Source organism: Vulpes vulpes, chromosome 13, assembly GCF_048418805.1.
Source record: "Vulpes vulpes isolate BD-2025 chromosome 13, VulVul3, whole genome shotgun sequence".
Taxonomy (NCBI): domain Eukaryota; kingdom Metazoa; phylum Chordata; class Mammalia; order Carnivora; family Canidae; genus Vulpes; species Vulpes vulpes.
Window position 1 is genome coordinate 60,731,972 of NC_132792.1, and position 9,712 is coordinate 60,741,683.

Here is a 9,712-nt window from a genome sequence, read left to right on the forward strand (position 1 = left end):
TACTGACTAACTTGAGAGCCTGGATGAAGGAAAATCCTGAATGTAAGATGACTGCTGCCTTTCAGAGTAGCACTGGCCCACCAGGTGGCTTTGACACTCCTGTCTCCTGGGTTAGGAATGCCATATGCTCAGGTGACTGGCCAACAGGGTCAGAGAGAAAAGCCACAGATGGGGGGGTGGTTTCAGAGAGAAATTATGAGTATGAATATGTTGAGTATGGATGGTGGGAGAGTTGGAAAAATCTATCTCTGAGGTCAGGAGAGAAGTGAGGACTACAGACACAAGCAAGATGATTGCCAGCTTCTGAGAAATAAGGACAGAAACCCCAGGTCTGTGCCCAGCAGTGAGCAGAAAAAGCACTTCTTTTTGATATGGGAATATTTCAAGAAGATGTGATAACCAGTAGCATCAAATACGAGGATGCCTGGGTGGCTCAGCAGTTGAGCGTCTGCCTTTGGCTCAGAGCATGATCCTGGAGTTCTGGGATGGAGTCCTACATCGGGCTTCCTGCATGGAGCCTGCTTCTCCCTCTGCAAATTCTCTAAACATTTTGGATGATGATTATAATGGACAAGCCAAGTGTATGCTGGAAAAAGTTGGACATTGGAATTTTGATATCTATTTGATAGACTAACAAATGGAAATAGTCTAGTAAGTTTAACCTTTCATTTATTTAGTCTTCATGGATTAATTGGTACTTCCACTTAGATATGAAGAAACTTCGTAGACTTTTAGTTATGAATCAAGAAGATTACCCCGGTCAGAACCCTTACCACAATGCAGTCCATGCTGCAGATGTTACTCAGGCCATGCACTGTTACTTTAAAGAACCTAAGCTTGCCAGTTCTGTAACTCCTTGGGATGTCTTGCTGAGCTTAATTGCGGCTGCCACTCATGATCTGGGTCATCCAGGTGTTAATCAACCTTTCCTTATTAAAACTAACCATTACTTGGCAACTTTATACAATACCTCAGTACTGGAAAATCACCACTGGAGATCTGCAGTGGGATTATTGAGAGAATCTGGTTTATTCTCACATATGCCAGCAGGCAACAAATGGAGACTCATATAGGTGCTTTGATACTAGCCACAGACATCAGTCGTCAAAATGAGTGTCTGTCATTGTTTAGGTCCATTTGGACAGAGGTGACTTAGGCCTAGAAGATGCCAGGCATAGGCATTTGGTTTTACAGATGGCTTTGAAATGTGCTGATATTTGTAACCCATGTTGGACCTGGGAATTAAGCAAGCAATGGAGTGAAAAAGTAACAGAGGAGTTCTTCCATCAAGGAGATATAGAAAAGAAGTATCATTTGGGTGTGAATCCACTTTGTGATCACTTTGTGATCGTCAGACTGAATCTATTGCCAACATCCAGACTGGTAACTACACATACAAAGATATAGCTGGTTAGAGAAATCCTGCTGACTTTAATTTTATCAAAAAGAAATATACATTTAAATATATAATATTAAAATTGAAAAAAAAGTGGCTACATTCATAACAGGCAACAATCATCAACATGTAGTTCCAGAGCATTTTTATCACCCTAAAAAGTAACCCCCCCTCCATGAAGCAAAAATCAGAAGCAGTCATACTCCATTCCCCCCATCTCCACAGCCCCTGGCAATTACTAATCTGCTTCCTGTCTCAGTGGATTTGCCTATTCTGGAGATTTTCTGTACTTGGAATCATACAATATGTGGTCTTTTATGGCTGGTTTATTTTACTTAGCACAATGTTTTCAAGATTCATCCCTGATGTAGTATATACTAGTACTTTATTTCTTTTATGGCCAATTAATATTGTGTTGTATAGACGTATCATATTTCATTTGTCCATTCAATAAATTGGTGGACATTAAGGTTACTTCCACCTTCTGGCTGCTATGTACAATGCTGCTCTGAATATTTATATACAAATTTTTGTACGTATGTCTCTTGGGTGTATATCTAGGAGTGGAGTGACTGGGTTGTATGTTAATCCTATGTCTAGCTCATTAAAAAACTACCAAACTGCCTTCCATAATGGCTGTACCACGCTGTATTCCTGCCAGCAATGTATGAGGGTTCTAGTTTTTCTATATCCTCACCAATGTTTGTTATTTCTGTTTTGTTTTTTGATTGTAGTTATATAGTGGCTATGAAGTGCTGTCGCTGAGGTTTTGATTTGCAATTCTGTGATAACTAGTGACATTGAGCATCTTTTCAAATGTTTGTTGGATGGTTATGTATCTTCTTTGGAGAAGTGTCTATTCATGTCCTTTGCCCATTTTTAAATTGGGTTGTTTGATTTTTTTTGTTGTTGAGTTTTAAGTTTTTTACATATTCAGGATACTAGACCCTCCCCCACCCCCCCAACCTCAAACTTGACTCTAAAGGAAAAGTGAAATTTTTCACTTAAAGAGTCACTCTTTAATCACATTTCAAGAAGATGTGATTATCAGTAGCATCAAATACAAAGATGCCTGGGTGGCTCAGCAGTTAAGTGTCTGCCTTTGGCTCAGAGCATGATCCCGGAGGCTTCCTGCATGGAGCCTGCTTTTCCCTCTGCCTGTCTCTGTGTCTCTCTCTTGTGAATAAATAAATAAAATCTTTAAAAAAAAAATATGAAGAATTGTTTTTAAAAAATGAGGATGGTTGGGTTTCAGAGGACATAAGTAATGTTTTTAGAATCATCTTTTATCGTGAAATGTGATTAAAGAGTCAGAGAAGATCTTTCTGGGCAAAGAGTACAGTGCACAGACCTGCTGTTTCAGTTTGCTCAGACCACCATAACAAAATACTGTAGACTGAGTAGCTTAAACAACAAATTTATTTTCTCATGGTTTTGGGGTCTGGAAGCTTGAGCACACAGTGCCAACATGGTCAAGTTCTGATTAGGCTCTCTTCCTGGTTTCTAGATGGACACCTTCTTTCTGTTTCCTCCCATGGCAGAGAGAAAGAGAGAGTGAGCACACAAACAAGAAAGCTGTGGTATCTATTCTTATAAGGGCACTAATGCTATCCTGAGGGTAATAATCTTAGGCCTTCATCTAAACCCAATTATCTCCAAAAGGCCCCATCTCCAAGTACCATCACATTGGAAGTGAGAGCTTCAACACATGAATTTCGGGGCACACAAACATTCCATTCAAAGCACCAGTGAAAGCTCTGTTGGGGAAAAGAGGGGCATGGTAAGTGAGGCACTACTACAGGATCCTAGGAAGCCCTGAAGAGGCTGGTTCTTCTGTAAGGCTGGTGCAGCAGCCAGAGAGCCAGGAAGACCAACAGTTCTCAATATTAATGTGCCTAGGAATCACCCAGGATCTTGTAAAAATGCTGACTCAGATTCAATAGGCATAGGAAGAAGTAAAGATTCGGCATTTCTAAATTCCAGGTGATACGGATGTAGCAGCAAGAGCAGAAAGCCTCAAAGAGCCTGCTAATTTATTAAATTGTTTTAAATAAGGAGAGTAGTGAGATAAACTGGAAGTTTTTAAAAGATCACTCTAGTTGTTCAGTGGAATATGTATTAGAAGGAGGAAAGAGGTAATAGTTGAATTAATCATGGTGAGGTAAATAAGGTCTGTGGATTCATATGACAGAATGTTCTAAAAACATTAACAATGGGGGATCCCTGGGTGGCTCAGCGGTTTAGCACCCACCTTCAGCCCAGGGAGGGATCCTGGAGTTCCTATATCGAGTCCCACATCGGGCTCCCTGCATGGAGTCTGCTTCTCCCTCTGCCTGTGTCTCTGCCTCTCTCTCTCTCTGTGTGTGTCTCTCCATGTATAAATAAATAAAATCTTAAAAAAAATAAAAAATAAATAATAAAAAAGGTTAGCAACAATGTTGATGAAGACATTTTCATAACACGGAAAAGTATTTATGAGATAATACTAAAAAAAGGCAGAAATCAAAATTATATATGCAAGTTGGTTTCAACTTTGTTTCTGTTTTTTTGCCTGGGTGATTCAGTCTGCCTTCGACTCAAGTCATGATCCCAGGGTCCTGGGATCAAGCCCTGGGTCATGCTCCCTGCTCAGTGGGAAGTCTGCTTCTCCCTCCTCGTATGCCCTTCCCTCTGCTTGTTCTCTCTCTCTCTCTCTCTCAAATAAAGAGATAAAAATATTTTAAAAAAGAAAGTGTTTTAAATGTATAAAAAATGATAATTAAAAAAGATTTTTAGGGGCACCTGGGTGGCTTAGTCAGTTGAGCGGCCAACTATTGATTTGGACGCCAGTTGTGATCTCAGGGTCGTGAGATTGAGCCCTGCACAACGGGCTCCACACTCAGCGTGGAGACTGCTTAAGATTCTCACTCTTCATTTTCCTTTGTGCACCCCCACCCCTGCTCATGTTCTCTCTTAAAAAAAATTATAAATATTTTAACATATGAAAATGAATTAATTGATAATTAAAGTTTACAACAGAAATTTCAAACATGTTTTAAGGATAGTTTTTGTCGAACTAGGGGTGGTGGAAGGGGAGGAGGGCGGGTGTTGGAGGGGAATGGGTGACGGGCACTGAGGTGGACACTCGACGGGATGAGCACTGGGTGTTTTTCTGTATGTTGGTAAATTGAACACCAATAAAAATTAATTAAAAAAAAACAAAAAAAAGGATAGTTTTTGTCAATTTTGGATGTGAGAATATGTCAATTATATTCCAGTCTACTTTTTAATATGTGTTAAATCATTAAATTTTAAATGTTTGTCATTTTATGTTTGTTGAAACATCATTTTTCCTTCATATTTAAATTAAACAGCATAGGTCACTTGATAATTGAATAAATTTTGAAATTCATCTTTATCTCATAAATATTATTATTTTTTAAAAGATTTTATTTATTCATTCATGAGAGACACAGAGAGAGAGAGGCAGAGACACAGGCAGAGGGAGAAGCAGGCTCCACGCAGGGCGCCCAACCCAGGACTTGATCCGAGGTCTCCAGGATCCCACCCTGGGCAGAAGGCGGCGCTAAACCTCTGAGCCCCCCGGGGCTGCCCTGGTTTCAACTTTGTAAGACAACATGTGTAAGAGGAGGCAGATGTCCCCAATTGTTAGTGCCTCTCCAGAGGTTGGTGATGGGTGATTTTTATTCTTTATTTACATTTTTCTCTGAATGATTTTTTACCATTCTCACTATGACATTTTGTTTGTTTAAATTACTTTCTAAACAACAACTGAATGTTATGCACATTATCAAAGACTGGACCGTTTCTCTCCATGAATCTTGAACAAGCCTCTTCAGCACCGCAGCTCTCATACAGTAAATAGGAATGCTGGAAGAATTCATTTCCTGGCCCTTCTAAAGATGCCATGCTGTTGCTGGTTGTCAATTTCACACATGCTATTTCTATCCATTCAGAGCTGACAGCTTGGATTTTCCCCTCCTTTGTAATAGCTGCTCTCTCTTCTGGCTTCCCCAGGCTTGCATTTGGTAACCTTTGCCCTTTTATTTGGTACAAGCCAAAATGCCATCTTTGGAAAACTAATGTACCAGAGAAAATGGTAGCACGAAGCCATATAACCTACTGTTCTTTTCCTTTCTGTTTGTAAAGGTTATTATTAGAGCTTATTTTAGAGAATTTCAAATCCATTCAAAGTATCATGGGTTTAAATTTTTCTAATGGAAGCAAAGCTTTTGATGTTTGGGTTTAGAAAGCTGCCTAGCCTCTTTAGAGTTCAAATTTTCATACATTGGCACAATTGATCAAAGACTTTATTTTAAGACAGAGAGAAAAGGCAATTTACCTATAGTTGTTTTGTATTCTCAACATTATTATTATACTCCTTTTTTTTTCCTGAACCATCTCCCTGTTTGAAGATCTACTTTTTTACTAACATATATTGGCTTCACCTTCTTTTTGATCAGCCTGAGAATCCATCTGGAAACAATTGAGAGTGACGTCACAAATCCAGCATTATGATTTCAATATAGGATCAAAGAATAGGAAGAAAAAATTGAGGAATGGAGGAGCTTGATTTAACCTTTAAGTACAAATATCTAACAGGGTAAAAAGAGGCAAGAAAACATGATAAAATGAAAGAATTATTGATGGACTTTAAAGTAAGGGCATTTGGTTTACCTGAGGTTCAACTTAGTTCATATATTGGCACCCATTTTTATATTTACGGTGGCAAAAAGAGAAAAAAAACAATCATCCAAAGTCTGACAAGTGATGCCACAGTTAAAAAGATTTTGTAGCCTTGGGCTTGGCAGAGTGTCCTAAGCTAAATGCAGACAACTACAGAAAAATCTTAAAGTGGGGCTAAAGGTCATAAGCAAGGACAATAGACCTGGAATTTGGAGGAATTCATACTCTACTGAAGAATTCCTAGACTGCTCAAGAAAATAACAGATTGACCAGTCAGTCACCAGAGAAAACTAAAACTAAAACTAAAACTGAAACTAAAACTAAAACTAAGCCACCCCTGGAGAGTAAGCAAATGATTAGAAAGGGAGATTTCAGAAGTCTGAAAGGGTGAAAATCTAGATTCTAAGATGAATGACCCAGAAATTACCACTAACATCAGAAGTCCCTAGAAACTGAGCTCTCAGAACCTGAGGGACAATTTGCTCTTAAGAATATTAGCTCAGGGATGCCTGGGTGGCTCAGTAGTTGAGTGTCTACCTTTGACTCCGTTGTGGTTCCGGGGTCCTTTAGAGTCCTGCATCAGACTTGCTGTGGGAAGCCTGCTTCTGTCTCTGCTTATGTCTCTGCCTCTCTCTGTGTCTCTCATGAATAAATAAAATCTAAAAAAAAAAAAAAAAAAATTAGCTCATTCTGGAGAGAAATGTATGTTTCTGGCTGACCAGAGCCATTGATCGCCTATATACAGATTTCAGTCAGATGCTAAAGGAAGTGATGAATGTTAGGGAGGCAGTGAGTCTGGCAGGATGTAAGGATTTTTCTTTAGAAAAGTCAGAGAGCAGTAGCTCTAAAATTCTTTGTCTGCTATTTAAATCAGCAATCCTGCATTTTCCAGGATTCTCTAATACACTGTATTTGTATATCTTTTTCAGATCTCCTTGAACACAAAGGTGGTTTATTTAAAGCATCCTTGAATGCTATTTACTATTAGTATCTATTTAATAACTTTGCAAAATATCTTTATGCCAATAAATTTAGTAATTCCTTAAAACAAATCATTAATGGGATTATATGTTCCAATTTTGCCTTGGAAAATATGGCCACAGTACTAGTTGGTAAACTTCCTTTGGCCACCAAGCTATTCCCAAAGAGATTTTCCTTTAAATTGGTTGTTATTCTTATCACCATAAACATTACACAAATATTTTATTGAAGGCATTCTTATCTAATATATTTATTTCCAACCCTTGCTTTTCTTGTTGTTCTTCCTTACTTAACTACAGTAGGCCTCTAAATGAAGCACCAATAGTATCTTATTTTTTTAAGTAAAAATACAAGTGTTCATACCTATGGAAAAACTAACATTTAGAAGAAACATACATAAAGCCACATTCTATTATCTTTAATTTAATGGAAGAAATTTTTAAACACTCAGGAATGACAAATAAATGTCTTATGTACCATATTCCCACACCAGCAAAGGTTCATAAGCAGATCACTGCAATCTTTTGAACCTGATCAAAGCTTCAGAACCCTTTTTAACACAGTATTCCAGGAGCCAGTAACAACTGATTGGAGTTGGCACTTGAGTGAAAGAAAGCATTTGCCTATCTGGCTTTAGATGAGAATATTTCACTTCTGTTGAATTTTGGGGAAGGTATATGTGATTTTATTTAAAGATGTATGTATGGGGCAGCTCTGGTGGCTCAGCGGTTTAGCGCCGCCTTCAGCCCAGGGTGTGATCCTGGAGACCCGGGATTGAGTCCTGTGTGGGGCTCTCTGCATGGAGCCTGTTTCTCCCTCTGCTTGTTTCTCTGTGTCTCTCTGTCTCTCTCATGAATAAATAAATAAAATCTCTAAAAAAATAAAGATGTATGTATGTATCTATTTGTTTATTTGAAAGAGAGAGAGAGGGAGGAGGGGGAAGGGCAGAGGCAGAGGGAGAGAGAATCTCAAGCAAACTACCTCCTGAGCATGGAGCTCTACCGGGGGTTGAGGTTGGGGTGGTGAGGCAGGGATTGATCCCAGGATCATGGGATCATGACCTGAACTGAAATCAAGAGTTTGACACTTAACTAACTGAGCCACCCAGGTGATTTTATTTTTATTTAGAAATGGAATGAGTTCATATTTTTGTTTAAGCTCAATTAAAAATATATAGAGAAGACATTCTTAATTTAGAAATTTTCCATTTGGGGGGATCCCTGGGTGGCGCAGCGGTTTGGCGCCTGCCTTTGGCCCAGGGCGCGGTCCTGGAGACCCGGGATTGAATCCCGCGTCGGGCTCCCGGTGCATGGAGCCTGCTTCTCCCTCTGCCTGTATCTCTGCCTCTCTCTCTCTCTGTGTGACTATCATAAATAAAAATATATATATATATTAAAAAAAAAAGAAATTTTCCATTTGTAAATTGTTTAAAACTCATAACCTCTGAAAACAATAGTTGGGAGTGGGAAAACAAAGAAAGAAGAAAAGTAGGCAGAGTGTGTTTTACCACCCAGTCACTCACTTAGAGTATCTATCTATCTATCTACTCAGGTAATTCAGAGTTAAATCCAGTCTATATTAAATTAACATTTATATGTGAAATGAAAACATATATCTGTACAAAAACTTGTATACAAATGTTCAGAGCACCATTATGCATGAGAGCCAAAGGTGGAAACAATCCAAATGCCCAGCAACCAATGAATGGACAAAAAAATGTGGTATATCCATACAATGCAATATTAAAGGGAATGAGTACTGATATGTGCTGCAATATGGTTGAACCTTGAAACATTACGCTAAGTGAAATAAGCCAGTCATAAAAGACCACATATTGAATGATTCCATTTATGAAAAATATCCGAGACACACATATCCATAGAAATAGAAAGTAGATTAGTATTGCCAGGAGCTGGGGAAGGGGGGAGTTGGGGGTGACTTCTAATGGGTTTCTTTTGTGGGTGGTGAAAGTATTCTAAAATTATTGTGATGAGGACTGCATGACTGGATATGTTGAATATTTTGAAGGTATATATTTTATTTCTTTAGAAGATTTTATTTATTTATTTACTTGAGAGACAGAGAGAGAGCACTTGAAAGCACAAGCAGGGGGAATGGATAGAGGGAGAAATAGACTCCCCAGGAGCAGAGAGCCAGTGTGGAACTTGATCCCAGGACCCTGGGATCATGACCTAGGCTGAAGGCAGACGCTTAACTGACTGAGCCACCCAGGTGCCCTAAAGTGTATATTTTAAATGGGTGAAGTATACAGTATGTGGATTATATTTCAATAAAGTTTTTATCTTAAAAAATTCTGTTCGAGGGCAGCCCCGGTGGCTCAGCGGTTTAGCGCTGCCTTCAGTCCAGGATGTGGTCCTGGAGACCCGGGATCCAGTCCCACGTCGGGCTCCCTGCAAGGAGCCTGCTTCTCCCTCTGCCTGTGTCTCTGCCTCTCTCTCTTTCTGTGTCTCTCATGAATAAATAAATAAAGTCTTTTTAAAAAAAATCTGTTTAAAAAGATGCAGAGAGCAAAATGGTGACTCATTCAACTTCCAGGTAAGTTTCTAAGGAGCTTCCTACGATTAAAACAAGCTTTTTTAAAAATGTAAGTCAATGTTAGCCAGAAATATATATTTGATGTCTTCTATA

The 9,712-nt window shown here is 39.0% G+C and overlaps 1 pseudogene; it reads left to right on the forward strand.

The window, feature by feature from the left end:
* The first annotated feature begins 511 nt into the window (after positions 1-511).
* Positions 512-1,407, forward strand: LOC112931862 (high affinity 3',5'-cyclic-AMP phosphodiesterase 7A pseudogene; annotated as a pseudogene).
* The last annotated feature ends 8,305 nt before the right edge of the window (positions 1,408-9,712 follow it).